This window comes from Choloepus didactylus, chromosome 3, assembly GCF_015220235.1.
Source record: "Choloepus didactylus isolate mChoDid1 chromosome 3, mChoDid1.pri, whole genome shotgun sequence".
Taxonomy (NCBI): Eukaryota; Metazoa; Chordata; class Mammalia; order Pilosa; family Megalonychidae; genus Choloepus; species Choloepus didactylus.
This window is the reverse complement of record NC_051309.1, coordinates 215,699,144-215,720,948: the sequence shown is the minus strand read 5'-3', so window position 1 is coordinate 215,720,948 and position 21,805 is coordinate 215,699,144. Positions and strand designations below refer to the sequence as shown.

At 36.2% G+C, this 21,805-nt stretch overlaps 1 protein-coding gene across 8 annotated transcripts in view; it reads right to left on the bottom strand.

Annotated features, from left to right (window-relative positions):
* WRN (WRN RecQ like helicase) overlaps positions 1-21,805 on the bottom strand; it is a 176,732-nt gene that overhangs the window by 128,900 nt on the left and 26,027 nt on the right. The window contains exon 2 of one of the 8 annotated variants that reach the window (XM_037831309.1): positions 12,590-12,720. The exons of 2 other annotated variants lie outside the window; for them this stretch is intronic. The gene's annotated coding sequence lies outside the window, so the exon portion shown is untranslated. Of the gene's footprint in view, positions 1-12,589; positions 14,286-21,805 lie in introns of those variants that run through there. 5 more of the 8 variants (XM_037831310.1, XM_037831316.1, XM_037831307.1 and 2 more) reach the window with 5 other exon arrangements.

Sequence of the window (21,805 nt, the reverse complement as noted above, 5' to 3'; positions counted from 1 at the left end):
TGACTCTTATGCATAGGGAAGGAAAGGGCTAAAACAGGCCAGTAACTCACTTTTTCTCTATTAGGACTGGAAAATGAAAGCTCTCAACCACTTAGCAAACATGCTAAGAACCTTGAACCAGATGGCAGCCTTAAAAAAACCTATTAATGGTATTTACTAGTTCAAAAATATCAGAGTCCCTATCCAGAAAAAGTTGGTAGCAGAATACAGTTCAACTATCTAGACTGTTATAGATTGCCCGGAATTACGGATTTATGAATTTATGGCTACAAAATGGAAGTAATTCAAGTAAGCTATGTAATTAACAGAAGATAAAACAGAAAAATTCCAAAACCACAACTTTGTGAACGATGTTTTTACAAACATTACCCAAAACTAGTCTGTTAATCCCAAACCATAATGTGTCCTAATGCAGGAAAAAGGAACGCTTTTGGAATCTGTATCTAAGAGTTTGGCACTCCTCAGAGAAAGAAGATTCCATCTGCTCTTAGTGCTTGCCTGTATTCTTCGAATCATTAGTGAAGTTCAGCATTGAGTAAGAGCTGATTCACTGAATCATAGCTGACATCTCAACTCTTGGTGTAACCACATGCATTTTATGCAGTAAGATAATATATGTAAAATACATACGCTTTATTAACTAAGTCATCTGACAAATGTTAGTGTTTATTAATAAGTTTTTATTTGCCACAAATTCTGAACCATTAACAGAAGTCAAAAGTTAGTCCCAAAGTGTGTGTGTGTGTGTGTATGGCCTGTTCTTAATCTTAAAGTATAGTTTTAGAAAATTGGAAAACATATTTTTTCTATATCAAAGGTAGATCATTGACAAACATGCCAGAAAATTAATATTTCTGCAAATTATATACAACTACAAAAAACTATCAAATCTTAGAATTTTGTAACTCATTCACACAGCCAAAAGGAAATAAACTTCAATAACTTTTCCCCGCAGTTACCATAACACTAAAATCATTCTAATTTGACATGTCTAACTTTCAGACATAAATACTCTCTTTTGTACACAAAAGTCTATTTAGATGCTTCCAGGCAAAGAATTTGAAAGTAAACTTGTTTACAAACCTAACACCTTGGTCAAATCTACTTAGATCTTGGGACAGATAAAAAGAATACAGAAAATTAAAGTTGTGGAACACTTTGCAATAGGGAAATCCTTTAATATGCATGTGGATTTTCATCGTTAATAACATAAAGATTATTCTTGGAAGAAATCGAAGTCTTAGAATAATAGAATTTTCTTCGAAATAGAATTTTTTGCTGTATATATTTAGCTGCTACTTTGTCAAGTATGAATAACTTTGACAGGTCTTTTTCTAAAATCACGACTTTTAACATTACATAATGCTTCACACTGACTATTAAAGGATCTTAAATTCCTCTTTGATATAAATACTGCATTTCGGTTTTCTTTGGTTTGGACTTTCCTGAGATCATCTTGTCTATTTACCACTTACCAACCTTTATTACTTTTTTTAAAGCTGTCTTTTTTTTAATTCATATTGATTTACCTAGTTTGTGAGCTGATTATTTTATTTTTGTTTTATTTTTTATTTATTAGAGAAGTTATAGGTTTACAGAACAATCATGCATAAAATACAGAATTCCCATACACCACCACACCGCCAATACCTTGCACTGGTGTGAAACATTTGTTACAATTGATATCACATTTTTATAGTTATACCATTAATTAAAGTCCACGGTTTAACTTAGAATTCACTGTTTGTGTAGTATACTTTTTAAAATTTTTATTCTGTTACCATACATAAAATCTAACCCTTCCCCTTTTAATCATATTCAGATAGGTATTTTAGTGCTGTTAAATGCATTCACAATGTCATGCTAACATCCCACCATCCATTACCAAAACCTTTCCATCTTTCCAAACAGGAACCCTATACATTTTGAACTTCTCCTTTTCTATCCCCACCCCATCCCCTGGTAACCTATTGAAACAACATATACTTGGGATTTTTTTGTTGCTGTTTTGTTTGTTTTTCTTTTTTTTGTCTTGAATAGCCCAGACTGATCATGTCTGCCTTTCAGTAAGGAAATTCACCTCATTCACAGTTAGTGTAAGAACTTGAGTCTTCCATTTCACCTTTCTTTGATGAGTATTTTATTTTTTTCATTTCCCCTTTTTCTTTCTCCGTTTTCCTGACTCGGTGAAATTATCATTCACTTCCTTTTTTCCCATTGTTAACGCTAAAATTTCACTGTTTTTCCATCCTACCATAGCTTTATTATTTCCACTAAATAATATAACTATCATTTCCCCACCAAGACCCTACATTTGCACTCTTCCCCTACCCACCTTTGACTGGCCCCTTCAAACTACTGATTTTTGCTGTATGGTTTTAGAGTTTTCATTTTCTCTTTGTACTGCTCTATTTCAAGAACTCTTACTTTCTTATCATTTATATCACAAATTTCATCACTTATTTTAATACAAATGTATATATAAACACATATGTAAATGTGTATATTGCTTACAAACCTCTTCTCTTAATCTCACCCTATCTTGAACCTCTATTCTGACTCAATTGTTTGTTTAGAGAACTAATTATCAGTTATTTTCTTCAGGTAGAATATGTAGGTAATACACTCTGATCCTTTGCTTATGTAAAAATGTACTTTTTTCAGCCTGATAGGTAAATATGTTGGCTGAGTACAGGCGTCTCTCAGTAGTCTGCAGATGTTCTCTTACTTACTGGTATTATCATTCAGTGTTGCAAGTGAGAAGTCCATGGTTTTTCTGATTTTTTTTTCCCCCTCTGCTTGTAATCTCTTTTTCCTATCTGGAAGCTTGAAAGACTTTCAGGGATTTTTTATTTTAAAGAACTTAAGCATATAAGTCCCAAAACCCAGAGGCCTCTTCAAGAACATCAACTAGATGTGTCCCCTTTGCTCATAAAGTTGACACCCCTTTTCAACAAGAACAGTTTGGGGTGGTCACTCCCTAGGCATCCCTGAAGATCAGGAAAGTGATTAAACTAGAGGAAGGGGTAGCAACAGACAAGACAGAATTTTAAAAAGGATTATGAATACTGAATATTTATATAATTTTTTTTCTTGGTTGCTAGGGTATTAGAACAGTTAGAAGGAAAGAACTGAAATGTTGGAACTGTAACCCATAGCATCCTTTGAAATTTGTTCTATAGCTACTTCTTAAATTGTAATTTGAAAGCTAGACCTTTTCATAATAAGGAAATAACTGAAACTATGGCACTGTAACTCATAATAACTTCAGAAATTTCCTATATATCTACTTGTTAAATCATACTTTGAAAGATATTACCCTTTTGTATGTATGTTATATTTCATAATAAGGAAATAACAGAAACTGTGGAATTGTAACCTATAATATTCTTTGAAATTTGCTATTTGTTAAATTGCACTTGGAAAGCTATCACTTTTATGTATATATGTTACATTCTACAATTTAAAAATATGACTAAAAAAAAAAAGAACTTAAGCATAACCCTTTAAATACTAAACCTTCCTGGGATCAATGAATTCTTAGAAAGGACTCCTTTCCAAGTCTTAAGATCAGGAAAGTCCTCCTATTATTATTTTGATTGTTAATTACCATATCTAGAGACTGGTGAGCTGTATGTTTTAGTTACTCCCCCAGGAAAGTAGGTAGAAAGCCAGGAACTGCGTGGACTGGACACCAAAGAGCAATCTGACTTTGGGCATACTTCATACAACACTCATGAAAATGTGGAACTGCTGAGATCAGCGAAATCTGTAAGTTTTTGCGGCCAGGGGACCCGCGCCCCTCCCTGCCAGGCTCAGTCCCGTGGGAGGAGGGGCTGTCAGCTCCGGGAAGGAGAAGGGAGAACTGCAGTGGCAGCCCTTACCGGAAACTCATTCTACTGATCCAAACTCCAACCATAGATAGACTGAGACCAGACACCAGAGAATCTGAGAGCAGCCAGCCCAGCAGAGAGGAGACAGGCATAGAGAAAAAAAACAACACGAAAAACTCCAAAATAAAAGCGGAGGATTTTTGGAGTTCTGGTGAACATAGAAAGGGGAAGGGCAGAGCTCAAGCCCCAGCTCAGGCCCTGAGGCGCATATGCAAATCCCAAAGAAAAGCTGATCTCTCTGCCCTGTGGACCTTTCCTTAATGGCCCTGGTTGCTTTGTCTCTTAGCATTTCAATAACCCATCAGATCTCTGAGGAGGACCCTTTTTTTTTTTTTTTTTTTCTTTTTCTAAAACAATTACTTTAAGAAGCCCAATACAGAAAGCTTCAAAGACTTGCAATTTGGGCAGGTCAAGTCAAGAGCAGAACTAAGAGAGCTCTGAGACAAAACGCAATAATCCAGTGGCTGAGAAAATTCACTAAACACCACAACTTCCCAAGAAAAGGGGGGTGTCCGCTCACAGCCATCATCCTGGTGGACAGGAAACACTCCTGCCCATCGCCAGCCCCATAGCCCAGAGCTGCCCCAGACAACCCAATGTGACAGAAGTGCTTCAAATAACAGGCACACACCACAAAACTGGGCGTGGACATTAGCCTTCCCTGCAACCTCAGCTGATTGTCCCAGAATTGGGAAGGTAGAGCAGTGTGAATTAACAAAGCCCCATTCAGCCATCATTTCAGCAGACTGGGAGCCTCCCTACACAGCCCAGCAGCCGAGAACCGCCCTGGGGGGACGGCACTCACCTGTGACATAGCACAGTCATCCCTAAACAGAGGACCCGGGGTGCATGGCCTGGAAGAGGGGCCCACTTGCAAGTCTCAGGAGCCATACGCCAATACCAAGGACTTGTGGGTCAGTGGCAGAGACAAACTGTGGCAGGACTGAACTGAAGGATTAGACTATTGCAGCAGATTTAAAACTCTAGGATCACCAGGGAGATTTGATTGTTAGAGCCACCCCCCATCCTTGACTGCCCAGAAACACGCCCCATATACAGGGCAGGCAACACCAACTACACACGCAAGCTTGGTACACCAATTGGACCCCACAAGACTCACTCCCCCACTCACCAAAAAGGCTAAACAGGGGAGAACTGGCTTGTGGAGAACAGGTGGCTTGTGGACGCCACCTGCTGGTTAGTTAGAGAAAGTGTACTCCACGAAGCTGTAGATCTGATAAATCAGAGATAAGGACTTCAATTGGTCTACACATCCTAAAAGAACCCTATCAAGCTCAGCAAATGCCACGAGGCCAAAAACAACAGAAAATTATAAAGCATATGAAAAAACCAGATGATATGGATAACCCAAGCCCAAGCACCCAAATCAAAAGATCAGAAGAGACACAGCACCTAGAGCAGCTACTCAAAGAACTAAAGATGAACAATGAGACCCTAGTACGGGATACAAAGGAAATCAAGAAGACCCTAGAAGAGCATAAAGAAGACATTGCAAGACTAAATAAAAAATGGATAATCTTATGGAAATTAAAGAAACTGTTGACCAAATTAAAAAGATTCTGGACACTCATAGTACAAGACTAGAGGAAGTTGAACAACGAATCAGTGACCTGGAAGATGACAGAATGGAAAATGAAAGCATAAAAGAAAGAATGGGGAAAAAACTTGAAAAAATCGAAATGGACCTCAGGGATATGATAGATAATATGAAACGTCCAAATATAAGACTCATTGGTGTCCCAGAAGGGGAAGAAAAGGGTAAAGGTCTAGGAAGAGTATTCAAAGAAATTGTTGGGGAAAACTTCCCAAATCTTCTAAACAACATAAATACACAAATCATAAACGCTCAGCGAACTCCAAATAGAATAAATCCAAATAAACCCACTCCGAGACATATACTGATCACACTGTCAAACACGGAAGAGAAGGAGCAAGTTCTGAAAGCAGCAAGAGAAAAGCAATTCACCACATACAAAGGAAACAGCATAAGACTAAGTAGTGACTACTCAGCAGCCACCATGGAGGCGAGAAGGCAGTGGCACGATATATTTAAAATTCTGAGTGAGAAAAATTTCCAGCCAAGAATACTTTATCCAGCAAAGCTCTCCCTCAAATTTGAAGGAGAGCTTAAATTTTTCACAGACAAACAAATGCTGAGAGAATTTGCTAACAAGAGACCTGCCCTACTGGAGATACTAAAGGGAGCCCTACAGACAGAGAAACAAAGACAGGACAGAGAGACTTGGAGAAAGGTTCAGTACTAAAGAGATTCGGTATGCGTACAATAAAGGATATTAATAGAGGGGAAAAATATGACAAACATAAACCAAAGGATAAGATGGCTGATTCAAGAAATGCCTTCACGGTTATAACGTTGAATGTAAATGGATTAAACTCCCCAATTAAAAGATATAGATTCGCAGAATGGATCAAAAAAAATGAACCATCAATATGTTGCATACAAGAGACTCATCTTAGACACAGGGACACAAAGAAACTCAAAGTGAAAGGATGGAAAAAAAATATTTCATGCAACCTACAGCCAAAAGAAAGCAGGTGTAGCAATATTAATCTCAGATAAAATAGACTTCAAATGCAGGGATGTTTTGAGAGACAAAGAAGGCCACTACATACTAATAAAAGGGGAAATTCAGCAAGAAGAAATAACAATCGTAAATGTCTATGCACCCAATCAAGGTGCCACAAAATACATGAGAGAAACACTGGCAAAACTAAAGGAAGCAATTGATGTTTCCACAATAATTGTGGGAGACTTCAACACATCACTCTCTCCTATAGATAGATCAACCAGACAGAAGACCAATAAGGAAATTGAAAACCTAAACAATCTGATAAATGAATTAGATTTAACAGACATATACAGGACATTACATCCCAAACCACCAGGATACACATACTTTTCTAGTGCTCACAGAACTTTCTCCAGAATAGATCATATGCTGGGACATAAAACAAGCCTCAATAAATTTAAAAAGATTGAAATTATTCAAAGCACATTCTCTGACCACAATGGAATACAATTAGAAGTCAATAACCATCAGAGACTTAGAAAATTCACAAATACCTGCAGGTTAAACAACACACTCCTAAACAATCAGTGGGTTAAAGAAGAAATAGCAAGAGAAATTGCTAAATATATAGAGACGAATGAAAATGAGAACACAACATACCAAAACCTATGGGATGCAGCAAAAGCAGTGCTAAGGGGGAAATTTATAGCACTAAACGCATATATTAAAAAGGAAGAAAGAGCCAAAATCAAAGAACTAATGGATCAACTGAAGAAGCTAGAAAATGAACACCAAACCAATCCTAAACCAAGTAGAAGAAAAGAAATAACAAGGATTAAAGCAGAAATAAATGACATAGAGAACAAAAAAACAATAGAGAGGATAAATATCACCAAAAGTTGGTTCTTTGAAAAGATCAACAAGATTGACAAGCCCCTAGCTAGACTGACAAAATCAAAAAGAGAGAAGACCCATATAAACAAAATAATGAATGAAAAAGGTGACATAACTGCAGATCCTGAAGAAATTAAAAAAATTATAAGAGGATACTATGAACAACTGTATGGCAACAAACTGGAGAATGTAGAGGAAATGGACAATTTCCTGGAAACATATGAACAACCTAGACTGACCAGAGAAGAAATAGAAGACCCCAACCAACCCATCACAAGCAAAGAGATCCAATCAATCATCAAAAATCTTCCCACAAATAAATGCCCAGGGCCAGATGGCTTCACAGGGGAATTCTACCAAACTTTCCAGAAAGAACTGACACCAATCTTACTCAAACTCTTTCAAAACATTGAAAAAAATGGAACACTACCTAACTCATTTTATGAAGCTAACATCAATCTAATACCAAAACCAGGCAAAGATGCTACAAAAAAGGAAAACTACCGGCCAATCTCCCTAATGAATATAGATGCAAAAATCCTCAACAAAATACTTGCAAATCGAATCCAAAGACACATTAAAAAAATCATACACCATGACCAAGTGGAGTTCATTCCAGGCATGCAAGGATGGTTCAACATAAGAAAATCAATCAATGTATTACAACACATTAACAAGTCAAAAGGGAAAAATCAATTGATCATCTCAATAGATGCTGAAAAAGCATTTGACAAATCCAACATCCTTTTTTGATAAAAACACTTCAAAAGGTAGGAATTGAAGGAAACTTCCTCAACATGATAAAGAGCATATATGAAAAACCCACAGCCAGCATAGTACTCAATGGTGAGAGACTGAAAGCCTTCCCTCTAAGATCAGGAACAAGACAAGGATGCCCGCTGTCACCACTGTTATTCAACATTGTGCTGGAAGTGCTAGCCAGGGCAATCCGGCAAGACAAAGAAATAAAAGGCATCCAAATTGGAAAAGAAGAAGTAAAACTGTCATTGTTTGCAGATGATATGATCTTATATCTAGAAAACCCTGAGAAATCAACGATACACCTACTAGAGCTAATAAACAAATTTAGCAAAGTAGCGGGATACAAGATTAATGCACATAAGTCAGTAATGTTTCTATATGCTAGAAATGAACAAACTGAAGAGACACTCAAGAAAAAGATACCATTTTCAATAGCAACTAAAAAATCAAGTACCTAGGAATAAACTTAACCAAAGATGTAAAAGACCTATACAAAGAAAACTACATAACTCTACTAAAAGAAATAGAAGGGGACCTTAAAAGATGGAAAAATATTCCATGTTCATGGATAGGAAGGCTAAATGTCATGAAGATGTCAATTCTACCCAAACTCATCTACAGATTCAATGCAATCCCAATCAAAATTCCAACAACCTACTTTGCAGACTTGGAAAAGCTAGTTATCAAATTTATTTGGAAAGGGAAGATGCCTCGAATTGCTAAAGACACTCTAAAAAAGAAAAACGAAGTGGGAGGACTTACACTCCCTGACTTTGAAGCTTATTATAAAGCCACAGTTGCCAAAACAGCATGGTACTGGCACAAAGATAGACATATAGATCAATGGAATTGAATTGAGAATTCAGAGATAGACCCTCAGATCTATGGCCAACTGATCTTTGATAAGGCCCCCAAAGTCACTGAACTGAGTCATAATGGTCTTTTCAACAAATGGGGCTGGGAGAGTTGGATATCCATATCCAAAAGAATGAAAGAGGACCCCTACCTCACCCCCTACACAAAAATTAACTCAAAATGGACCAAAGATTTCAATATAAAAGAAAGTACCATAAAACTCCTAGAAGATAATGTAGGAAAACATCTTCAAGACCTTGTATTAGGCGGCCACTTCCTAGACTTTACACCCAAAGCACAAGCAACAAAAGAGAAAATAGATAAATGGGAACTCCTCAAGCTTAGAAGTTTCTGCACCTCAAAGGAATTTCTCAAAAAGGTAAAGAGGTAGCCAACTCAATGGGAAAAAAATTTTGGAAACCATGTATCTGACAAAAGACTGATATCTTGCATATATAAAGAAATCCTACAACTCAATGACAATAGTACAGACGGCCCAATTATAAAATGGGCAAAAGATATGAAAAGACAGTTCTCTGAAGAGGAAATACAAATGGCCAAGAAACACATGAAAAAATGTTCAGCTTCACTAGCTATTAGAGAGATGCAAATTAAGACCACAATGAGATACCATCTAACACCGGTTAGAATGGCTGCCATTAAACAAACAGGAAACTACAAATGCTGGAGGGGATGTGGAGAAATTGGAACTCTTATTCATTGTTGGTGGGACTGTATAATGGTTCAGCCACTCTGGAAGTCAGTCTGGCAGTTCCTTAGAAAACTAGATATAGAGTTACCATTCGATCCAGCGATTGCACTTCTCGGTATATACCCGGAAGATCGGAAAGCAGTGACACAAACAGATATCTGCACGCCAATGTTCATAGCAGCATTATTCACAATTGCCAAGAGATGGAAACAACCCAAATGTCCTTCAACAGATGAGTGGATAAATAAAATGTGGTATATACACACGATGGAATACTACGCGGCAGTAAGAAGGAACGATCTCGTGAAACATATGACAACATGGATGAACCTTGAAGACATAATGCTGAGCGAAATAAGCCAGGCACAAAAAGAGAAATATTATATGCTACCACTAATGTGAACTTTGAAAAATGTAGAACAAATGGTTTATAATGTAGAATGTAGGGGAACTAGCAATAGAGAGCAATTAAGGAAGGGGGAACAATAATCCAAGAAGAACAGATAAGCTATTTAACGTTCTGGGGATGCCCAGGAATGACTATGGTCTGTTAATTTCTGATGGATATAGTAGGAGCAAGTTCACAGAAATGTTCCTATATTAGGTAACTTTCTTGGGGTAAAGTAGGAACATGTTGGAAGTTAAGCAGTTATCTTAGGTTACTTGTCTTTTTCTTACTCCCTTGTTATGGTCTCTTTGAAATGTTCTTTTATTGTATGTTTGTTTTCTTTTTAACTTTTTTTTTTCATACAGTTGATTTAAAAAAGAAGGGAAAGTTTAAAAAAAAAAAAAAGAAAAACAAGGAAAAAAAAAGATGTAGTGCCCCCTTGAGGAGCCTGTGGAGAATGCAGGGGTATTCATCTACCCCACCTCCATGGTTGCTAACATGACCACAGACATAGGGGACTGGTGGTTTGATGGGTTGAGCCCTCTACCACAGGTTTTACCCTTGGGAAGACAGTTGCTGCAAAGGAGAGGCTACGCCTCCCTATGGTTGTGCCTAAGAGCCTCCTCCCGGGTGCCTCTTTGTTGCTCAGATGTGGCCCTCTCTCTCTGGCTAAGCCAACTTGAAAGGTGAAATCACTGCCCTCCCCCCTACGTGGGACCAGACACCCAGGGGAGTGAATCTCCCTGGCAACGTGGAATATGACTCCCGGAGAGGAATGTAGACCCAGCATTGTGGGATGGAGAACATCTTCTTGACCAAAAGGGGGATGTGAAAGGAAATGAAATAAGCTTCAGTGGCAGAGAGATTCCAAAACGAGCCGAGAGATCACTCTGGTGGGCACTCTTACGCACACTTTAGACAACCCTTTTTAGGTTCTAAAGAATTGGGGTAGCTGGTGGTGGATACCTGAAACTATTAAACTACAACCCAGAACCCATGAATCTTGAAGACAGTTGCATAAAAATGTAGCTTATGAGGGGTGACAATGGGATTGGGAATGCCATAAGGACCAAACTCCACTTTGTCTAGTTTATGGATGGATGTGTAGAAAAGTAGGGGAAGGAAACAAACAGAGAAAGGTACCCAGTGTTCTTTTTTACTTCAATTGCTCTTTTTCACTCTAATTATTATTCTTGTTATTTTTGTGTGTGGGCTAATGAAGGTGTCAGGGATTGATTTAGGTGATGAATGTACAACTATGTAATGGTACTGTAAACAATCGAAAGTACAATTTGTTTTGTATGACTGCGTGGTATGTGAATATATCTCAATAAAATGATGATAAAAAAAAAAACCCACAGAATTGTACATTTCAAAAGGTTGAATTTTATAATATGTAAATTAAAAAAAAAAAAAAAAAAAAAAGAATTGGGGTAGCTGGTGGTGGATACCTGAAACTATCAAACTACAACCCAGAACCCATGAATCTCGAAGACAGTTGTATAAAAATGTAGCTTATGAGGGGTGACAATGGGATTGGGAAAGCCATAAGGACCACACTCCACTTTGTCTAGTTTATGGATGGATGAGTAGAAAAATAGGGGAAGGAAACAAACAGACAAAGGTACCCAGTGTTCTTTTTTACTTTAATTGCTCTTTTTCACTCTAATTATTATTCTTGTTATTTTTGTGTGTGTGCTAATGAAGGTGTCAGGGATTGATTTAGGTGATGAATGTACAACTATGTAATGGTACTGTAAACAATTGAAAGTACGATTTGTTTTGTATGACTGCGTGGTATGTGGGGAAAAAAAAAAAAACAAAGGAAGAAACGGCTAAAAAAAAAAAAGTAAATGAGGACAACAAGTAAATAAATAATAGGGAGGGATAGGGAGTATGGAATGTTTTTGCTGCTCTTTTTTACTTTAACTTTTATTCTTATTCTTTTGTGTGTGTGGTAGTGAAAATGTTCAAAAATTTATTGCGCTAATGAATGCACAACTATATAATGGTACTGTGAACAACTGATTGTACACTGTGGATGACTGTATGGTATGTGAATATATCTCAATAAAATTGAATTTGAAAAAAAAAAATTACCATATCTAGTCCTTTTTTTTCATCATACAACATTCATTCACCTGCTAGCCTTCCTGAATTTCCTTTCGTAACCTCATGATTGCCACCTTTTTTTGTTCTGTATTTTAAGAAACTTCTTCCACTTGACTTCTAAAATGCTAATTGGCTCTCAACAATACCTTCTCCTTCACTCCCTTGAATTTTTATAATTTTAAGATCTTGAATGTTAGTTCCATAGAGTCTTTCTGTGCTCTAGTTGAGTCTCTGTTAAGGTGCTATTTATTTATCTGTGTATTTATTTATTTATGTAACTTTGTAAAAGTTATAATATAACTCAACAGATCTCTTTTGATAGGAGTTGGCTCCTCTGGATGTTTGACTGGGTCCCTTTCCCAGTGCTGCTGGATCCCTTAGGTGGATTGTTATTTTACTGTGCCTAGATGATTCTATTTACCTTCAGCAACCATCATTTCTTCGGATCCCTCAGAAAGCTGCAGGCACAGGACCAGCAGACTATAAGTCCTCTATGAAGCATCAGGAGGCAGCTTCTCTGTTCACAAGTCTCCCAAGTTGTACCTGCAAGATCTAGCCCATCAACATACTTAATCCATCGGCACAACTCCCCTGGAAGTTCTCTATACACAAGAGATCAAGCAAACCTTCCCAAGGCCAATCAGTTATTCAGTTCATTCAGTAAATATCTATTTAGATTTCAGCCACATTTGTTCTACCACTGTAATATTGTTGAGTATTTTATTTAGGGAATTAGGTTTAATTCCTTTCTTATCCCCCAATTTTCCATTTCCACAGTTTTCAGTTCTTTTATGAATACAGTTTCCTGTTGATGTCTCCAGTTGAATTTACAGAGATTTTAAGTTCTTTTTTGTTTTACATATTTTTCCCTCCAAGGGCTGACTATTCCATTTATTCAGCTTGATACCTGTTGATTCTACTCAAATAAACAATTGATTCTCTCTTGTCCATTTATAATTGGAGGTCTATAGCAAAGTTCAGCAACATTTTCAGTGCTATGGCAGATTCATAAAACTAAAATATCTTTATGGCATACTGGGGAGGAGATCTGAGAGTGTAGATATGGAATTTTGTAAATTCTTTTACATTTTCTTTATACAATTATAATCTTCAACCTTTTCAAATAAGAAACGTGAACTTGCTTTCATGAACATAACTTTTGTATATTAGGTTTATGTTTAAAACGCCTACACTCAACTCCTGATTAATACTTTTTAACAACATTTCCTTCAAATTCCATTACAAAGAAGCTTTGTTAGTGCAAGTTAAGTGGTAGCAAATGTAGAAGAGGGAAGAAGCTTTGCTCCAATTTACTGAAAACTCCTTTTACATCCTTAACTAGTATTCCAACAATTCAATCTCTTTAGATTGTACTTCAAGAGTGCAAAAATTCTTTAAATCTAATAGCTTCTCCTTTTCTTCCACACAGAAATATGTTAATTTCTTCTGATAATGCACGTAAGTTTTGAATTTTTTCATATCATGTATTTCAAAATAATACAAAAATTGTTTCTCAGGCATACACAAACTTTGCTCTGCAAGTACTATTAATTCTTCCTTAGAATTCAAATAACACCAATTAAACAACACTTCTCAAACCACTTTATCTTCACTTTTCCAAAGCTGAATTTTTGCTCTGAATATATAAACTTTATATGTGTTAATATATTTTTCACATGATCATTACATTTTTTCGTTGAAGTTAATTCAAGCACTCAAAATGTCAGTTAAGGATACTACTCTTTGAAGCCAAGAACTATACTTTAACAAATCTGCAAAGTAAGAATCATTCACATGGGATAATTTTAAATTTTCCTTTTATGTTATAAATTTTCTTTTGGACTGTCAACAAAGCTCAGTAATGAAAGTGCTGAATATATTTCTTCACCTAAAGCTAAAAGAAAGTACTATAGCACCTTAGATTTCATTTGGTTCACCATTTTAATGTGGAATTCAGAACTAAAGGCAAATTTTTATGTACAAGCAATTCTTTAGGAATAAAACATATTACTTGAATCTCAGGTTTTTTAGATTAAACTTAATGTAAAGCCTTAATCCCTTCCTGTTGTTGCCAGCCCCAAACTTCCACTGTTTCCCTAATAATGTTTCAAAGTATTCATTCATCAATTTGAATATTTCTTCCCAGTTGGTTTTGGAAATTCTTTGCCAAGCAAATAACGCCCTTCCAGGCATACTACATCATGGATTCTATCCAGCTACTAACTGAAGACCACTGCCAACACTGCTGGATTCCCATCGCTGCAATGAATACCATATGATTAAATATCTTCTGGATCAGTGCTGTCTCTATGTCATCTGACAAATCTTCAATGTATCTTCTACTAGAATAATTGAAAATGGCAACATTTCATTTCCTTTGTCTCACTGGTCCCAAACATAGTGTTCCATAGAGGAAGAAAAAAAGAGCAGATTCAGCAATGCAGTGAAAATGCCTGGGCTTTATCTATTAGTTGTGCAGCCCCATAACCAGCTTCTTAGGCTCAATCTGATAAAAGCTTTTCCCAATCTCAGAATTTTATTTCTTATTTCATGCTCTAAGAGCCTACAAAAGTTCAAATCTTTTGTTTAATAAAATAGATGTTTTATGAAAAGGTGCCAGAGTAATTTGTTTGGTACCCCTAATTCATCTGATTTAGGCTGAAAAGTGAAGAACTGTGGGGATACCAAATCCATCCCTGAGATAATCCTTTATTATGGTATTACTGATAAGATAATTACTATTATATAATGATAATAATTTCATAATCATATTATAAAATTTTTACTGTTATGTTTAACTCATGGATGACTATCCAGTTTTAATCAATAAATTAGACCTCTAGTGGGAAAGTAATATCTGTAGAAATTAAGTCTATTTAAATATAAAGTATTCTTTGGAAAACATTTTTGTCAACTTGTTAGCTTGTCTGCATTCTTATGCATATTCTCTAACAACTCTTACCAAAAACTGTTCAGTTAAGGAAACTAAATAAAATGGGGAGTACTGAAATATTTATTTTCATTTGATTTAACAATTAACATTTGAAAAGTAAACAAAGTATACTACTGGGTAGTCAAAAATATTTTTAAACTGATTTCCTGAAGCTATGAAGGCCTATACCCCTGTAAATGAATCGTCTGATACATACAATCAATTATTAATTATTTTTAGGTATAAGCACTAGTCCTTTAAATTCTAAAGACAAACATATTATGAAATGCCATCAAAATTAGAGTTTGACAAATTATCAAAATCAAAGGCCAGTAATAAATAAATAAATAAATAAATAAATAAATAACAATCAAGACAATTAGCAAAATCAGTTGTATTATATTAGGGAACATTTAATACCATACAATAATAACAATTAGATAACAAGCATGCTGTTTTCTTTGCTAGCAGTAAAATAATGAAAGTTAAGAATTTTATGCATATTAACACACACACACAGATAACTTTGGCAGTGATTAAATTTACACATGCACATAGTTAAAGTAATAATTAGAATAGTTAACATCATTCAAACAGAAACTCAAGGGGAAGTACTACACGAAGTAGTCACCACAGGACTCTCTCTGGCCATGTTTACTATGCATACATACATGTTCCTAGCCTCAGGTAGTTTACAGATTTATCTAGATGAAAAATGTTCAAAAATAATTTTACCTACCACAAACTTCTGAATGATTATGTTATAAAATGGACATATGTTTGAATTATAAAAACATGAAATTATCAACATCTTGTATTACCTACAACCCATTCACAATATATCAGTATGCTGCAGCATAAGTTGGAAGCCACTAAATTTGCTACAGCTAACTCTTGCCAATAGTTAGTGCAGGCCCAGTGCAGCCAAATCTTCCGGTGTTTCAAAAGAAGACAAAGAACTAAATGTTACCATGCAATCTTCTATTTGATATCAGTCTCAAAGACCCCTTTGCAGGCCAAAATTTGGTCTGCAGGCCTCCCAGTTTGCAATACCTGGGAGATCAATATTAGCAGCTGGTGTGGATACGTCTGAAACTTTTAAAGTGAGTATCCTTTCACAAATCATTCTTTGAGAGAAATATTTGACTACAAGTTTTTTATATGAGAGGTAGAGAAAGAGTAGAATATGCCAACTGGAGTTTCCTTCAAGATTCACACATAGGAAACAGGGTGGTAGCCTAGAGAACCCACATAATTAGGGGAGAAAGAATTAAATTACTCTGAGGATGTAGTACATCTCCTTCCCTCCCATACATCTGAGTCCACTACGTCAATTCAAAGCAACCTGAAATACTACCCTACTTTACTCTCTGGCTTCAATAACCAAAGTAGGAGCTCTCACAAAACAAATAATTTACTTGACCAAGCTGCAGACTGTGAGCAAAAGCTGAGAACCCAGAGTGGCACACTGGCCCAGTTCTTCCAGTCCATCATCAGTGTCAGCCATATGCTTTAATAGTAGTCAAATAGTAAAAGGGCTGGTCTGATGTTATCGTGTGAACCAAAGACAAGGCTAAATGGAGGACAAAACATTTTATGCATGAAGGGAGGCCAAGGAAGTATTTTCTGCAATATCAAGATTCTCCTCAAAATACTTTCCTAGTTTACATACCATTTTACCCATATGCTCTCTTGTAAGAATCTATACTAATAAAAATAGCCAGCATTCCCCAGAAAGATTTATATACCAGGATAGTCATCCTTGTTACTAATAATAACATTTATAATATATACTCACCATATATACCATGGTTTTATAATTTATCAAGTGAAAAAAGCAACTTAGAAAATTCTAATTTTGTAAATGAATATCTATGTGTATGTACGGTATGTATGTATACATATGTGTGAGTATGTATATGTTTGCACATATATATGTATATACTTAAAGGTCTGGAGCAAAGTATACCAAAATAAAAGTCATTACTCCATGATTGTAGATGGTTTTAATTTTCTTCTTTAATACTTGCTTTAGTTTCCTGGGCTGCTCAAGCAAATACCATGAAATGGGTCAAGTTGGATGGTGAGAATTTATTTCCTCATGGTTTTGAGACTAAAAGAAAGTCCAGTGAAGCTGTCATCAAGGTGATGCATTCTTCCTGAACATTGGCTTTCTGGGGCTGGCTGCTGGTTATCCTTGGCTCCTCTGTCACATGGCAAGACACATGGCAGCATCTCCTGGTCTCTCCCTTCTCTTCCAGGTTCCACTGATGCCCAGCTTCTTGCTTTGTGTGCCTTTCTCTCACAATATATGAATTTCATTCCACTTATAAAGGACTCCAGAAATAGGATTAAGACCCACCCTGATTGGGTTGATCCACACCTTAACTGAAGTCCTCATCAAAAGGTCCTACGTTCACAATCAAAGGAGTGGATTTAAGAACATGTTTTTCTGGGGTACATACAGCTGCAAACCACCACAGTACTTTTTTTAAATGTTCCAAACTTGCTATAGGAACATCCATTAATTTTAAAAATCAGGAAAAATAAAGGCAGAAATTTTGTTTAAATGAACAATTAAACTACTTTTTTTAATACAATAGAACAGGGGTTGGCAAACTTTTTCTCTAAAGGGTCAGAAGATAAATATTTTAGACTTCACAGGCCATATGGTCTCTGTCACAATTACTCAACCCTGCCTCTGTAGCACAAAAACCATAATTAATACATGAATGAATGAGCATGGCCATGTTCCAATAAAACTTTACCTATAAAGTTTATAATTTTGTAAATGAATATCTATGTGTATGTACGGTATGTATGCATACATGTGTGTGAGTATGTATATGTTTCACAAATTTCACAAATATTATTCTTTTCACTGTTTTCAACCATTTTAAAAATGTAAAAAATATTGAGTTCATGAGTAATACACAAACAAGCAGCAAGTCAAATGTGGCCTCCTACCAGTCTGCTAACTCCTGTGTTCTACAGAACACAGACAACAATGCCCTAAGACGGTTAATTTCAAATTCTGGTGTTAGCTAGCTGTTTTGTTTTGTTTTTTTCAATTTCTATAATACATTCATAAAATAACTAATAAGAATCCAACTTCCTGATAAACCTTTTTGATAAATCAGTTGCAAAATGGACCTCACGATAGCTAAACGAACGGGCTTACTTACAGGGTTGGTAATATTAGCCAATTAAATAGCAGCGATTACCTGCCTAAATTATGAATTATGTTTTGAAAGAATTCATCTTAAGTGATTCTATTCGATACCAATTAGATAGTTTGAGAACTTATCTGCTAAAACCACTTCTAGTTCATGTCAATCACATGAATAAGACAAATTCAAGTTAGTAAAAAGTTAGGAAAATTAAGACCAATCACATTTCAAATTAGCTAAGAAGGGATACCTTTTTAATAACCTAGCTTTTAAGTCATACTCTACTTCACTCTGGAATATCAGAAATTCCTCTCAAAAGAACAACAATTTTCCACATAAAATAATATCTTCTGCTAGAGAACAGACTGGCTTAGTACCAGTATCAAGAGAAAGTTAGGTTCCAGCTGATGAGCGCAGAGATTTCTTTGTTCCTAAAACCTCTAAGTAAAGTAAGGAAACTAGTACCCACCATGGAAACCACCCTGCCTTACTGCTTAAGGGCTAAACTGAATAAAGTATTCCAACTTTTTGAAAAGCATCATACACACATACACATAATGTTGGACATTGTTAAGTTAAATAGCACATATAGATAACCATTTCAAATTTAGGTAAAAGTGATTAGCAAACAGCTCAATGCTTAACTCTGACAGGCAGTTACATAGTTTAACAGTGGAAAAATACTCACTTACTACCTAAAAGCATACAATTCTATTTTGTTCAAAATATGTAAAGGCTAAATCAGGGTTTCCAGTTATCAAAATGGCACAGTGAATTGCTACAGAACTCCATCCTTGCACAGAAGCTTTAAGTCACAAACACGAGCTGTCAGAACTATCTTTCTCAAAGCTCTAGAAAACAATTAAAGGGCTGCAGTAACAGGGCAAGCATCAAATCAAGTAAAAGGCAACTTAAAAACAGCAGGATCTTGTGATGACTAGTATGGCCCCAACGCCATCCCTCACTGGCTCAGCAAGGAGCCGGTCCACGCTCCCAGTGTTCCAGTTCCAGAGGGAGCAGAATAACCCTTGTGCACATACTGGGAGCATATATACCTGTGCCAATCAGTCTGGTGGTAGCCTGAAGGACTGAACCAGGACACCTGTCTCAGGCTCGCCATTCTAGACCTTACACTGCATGTTGAAGACACTGTAGGAGAACAGTCAAATCACAGCAGCCTAAACAAAAGTTTGCTGCCTGTGGGACATACAGTGCTGTGTCCAGAACCATGAGGGAAATACTGTTTCCTAGGGAATAGGGGTCATTAGGATCCAGGTAAAGGGGGGAATTCCTAGGGCCACATGCAAAAATGGAATGGTTAATAACTTCACTAATCAACTTGATATGCTTGAACTTCCTTTTTATCCAGGGAACTACAAAAGAATTTTTATCCAGGGAACCACAAAAGAAGAAACAGAAAACAACTGAGTCAGGTTGACATACCAATAAACCTTCAGGGCAGTTACTAAGACCTCTGCCCCTACAGAAGAGAAACAAGTCACAATGACTCTAGCAAATTTGCTTATCTTCACTAGATAATCCTGCTCCTGCAGAAATATCCTGCCTGTCCAAGTTGCAAAGTGAATGAAACATGGCCCAAGGACATTCTGCTCCAAGCAATTTATGTTGCTCACTCTCCCTTGCTCCCTCTTCCCACTCACATACCCTCCCTTTGTTCCTAGCAGCCATATACACTGCCTGCCCAAAACTTTGCCTTTTGAGCGGTAACTTTTACTGTTCCACATTAATGCTACTTTAGTTCAATAAACTTCTTCTATACTTTGGTTTTCAGAGTCTGTTTTCAACAAAACAGTACTCAAGATAAGATGCTTTTGCCTCAGGACAGATAAGCTCTGAAGGACAGATAAGCTCTGAAGGAGAGCATTCACACAGACCAATCTGCAAAGACTGAGAAAAGTACTATAGTTTATTTTTATTTTTATTTTATGTTAGCTCCTGGCATTCAAGGAAATCTCTGTTACATCACCATCTGGATACAAATTTAAGGAACAGATACTTCAGTGTCTAAATTTGAGAGATAACACTTTAAAATATCAAAATATCCAGGTTGCAACAAAAGATTACAAAACATACAAAGAAAAAGGAAATGATGGCTCATGCTAAGGAGCATGAAAAAAATCAGAAATAATGGCTGAAAACTTCCCAAATTTAATGAAAGGCATGAGGATTCACACCAAGAACTCAAGAATTCCAAAGAAGATAAAACCAACAGACCCACACCAAGATAATCTGATAATCAGTCAAATGGCAAAGATAAAGACAGAACTCTGAAAGCCACAAGAAAGAAGAACAATGTCATTTACAAAGGAGCCTCAATAAGATACAGTGCCTATTTCTCATTAGAAACTAAGGAGGAAAGAAGGCAGTGGGATGACATATTTAATTCCTGAAAGCAAAAAATTGCCAACCAAGAATTCTACGCAAAATTGTCTTTCAAAAATGAGAAAGAGATTAAGACATTCCCAGTTAAACAAAAGCTGAGTGAGTTTTTCACCACTAGAACAGCCCTAACAAGAAATGAAGAGAATTCTTAAGGGTGAAAGGAAAGGACACCACAGAGTAGATCGAAGTTGCATGAAGAAGTAAAGGTATTAACGTGGGTAAATATAAATGCAAGCATTATTATATTTTTGGTTTGTTACCCCATTTTTTACTTCCTACAGGATTTAAAATACAAATGCATAAGAACTAGTGGTAAACCTATGGTTTTTTTATGTAAAATGTATACATATGTAATTTTTTACTAAAGGTGTGGTATTGGAATGTAGTACATATACGCAATTGAAGTTAAGTTGATATCAAACCAAACAAGATTAGAATGTTAAATTTTAGCTGCATGGTAACCACAGAGAAAATACTGGAAAACTATGAACAGAAAGAAATAAGAGATTCTGAAGGGATTGCTAGAAAAAGGGACAAAGGATTAGAACAGACATTTCTCCTAAGAAGATAATACAAACAGCACATGAAAAGACATTCAGTATCATTAGCCATTAGGGAAATGCAAATCAGAACCAAAATGAGATACCTCCTCATACCTACTAGAATGGCTACTACTCAAAAAGTGAAAAGGAACCAGTCCTGAGAGGAGGCAGAGAAATAGGAACCTTAGTACACTGCTGGTGGGAATTTAAAATGGTGTAGCCCCTGTGGAAAACAGTTTGGCAGTTACTCAAAAAGTTAAACACAGAAATACCATATGACCTGGCAATCCTACTTCTAGGTATACCCAAAAAGATCAAAATCAGGAACTAGGACAGATATTTGTAAATCAATACTCATAGCAACAATATTCATAATACCTATCTATAAGGTGAAAGCAACGCAAAGGTTGATCAGCAGAAGAATGCATGAACAAAACGTTACACATACATACAATGAAATAATATTCAGTCCTAAAAATGAATGAAGTTCTAATGCACGCTACTACATGGATAAACCTTCAGGACAAGTCAGACACAAAGGGACAGATATTGTATATATTCTACTTCTATTAAATAGCTAGAATATACAA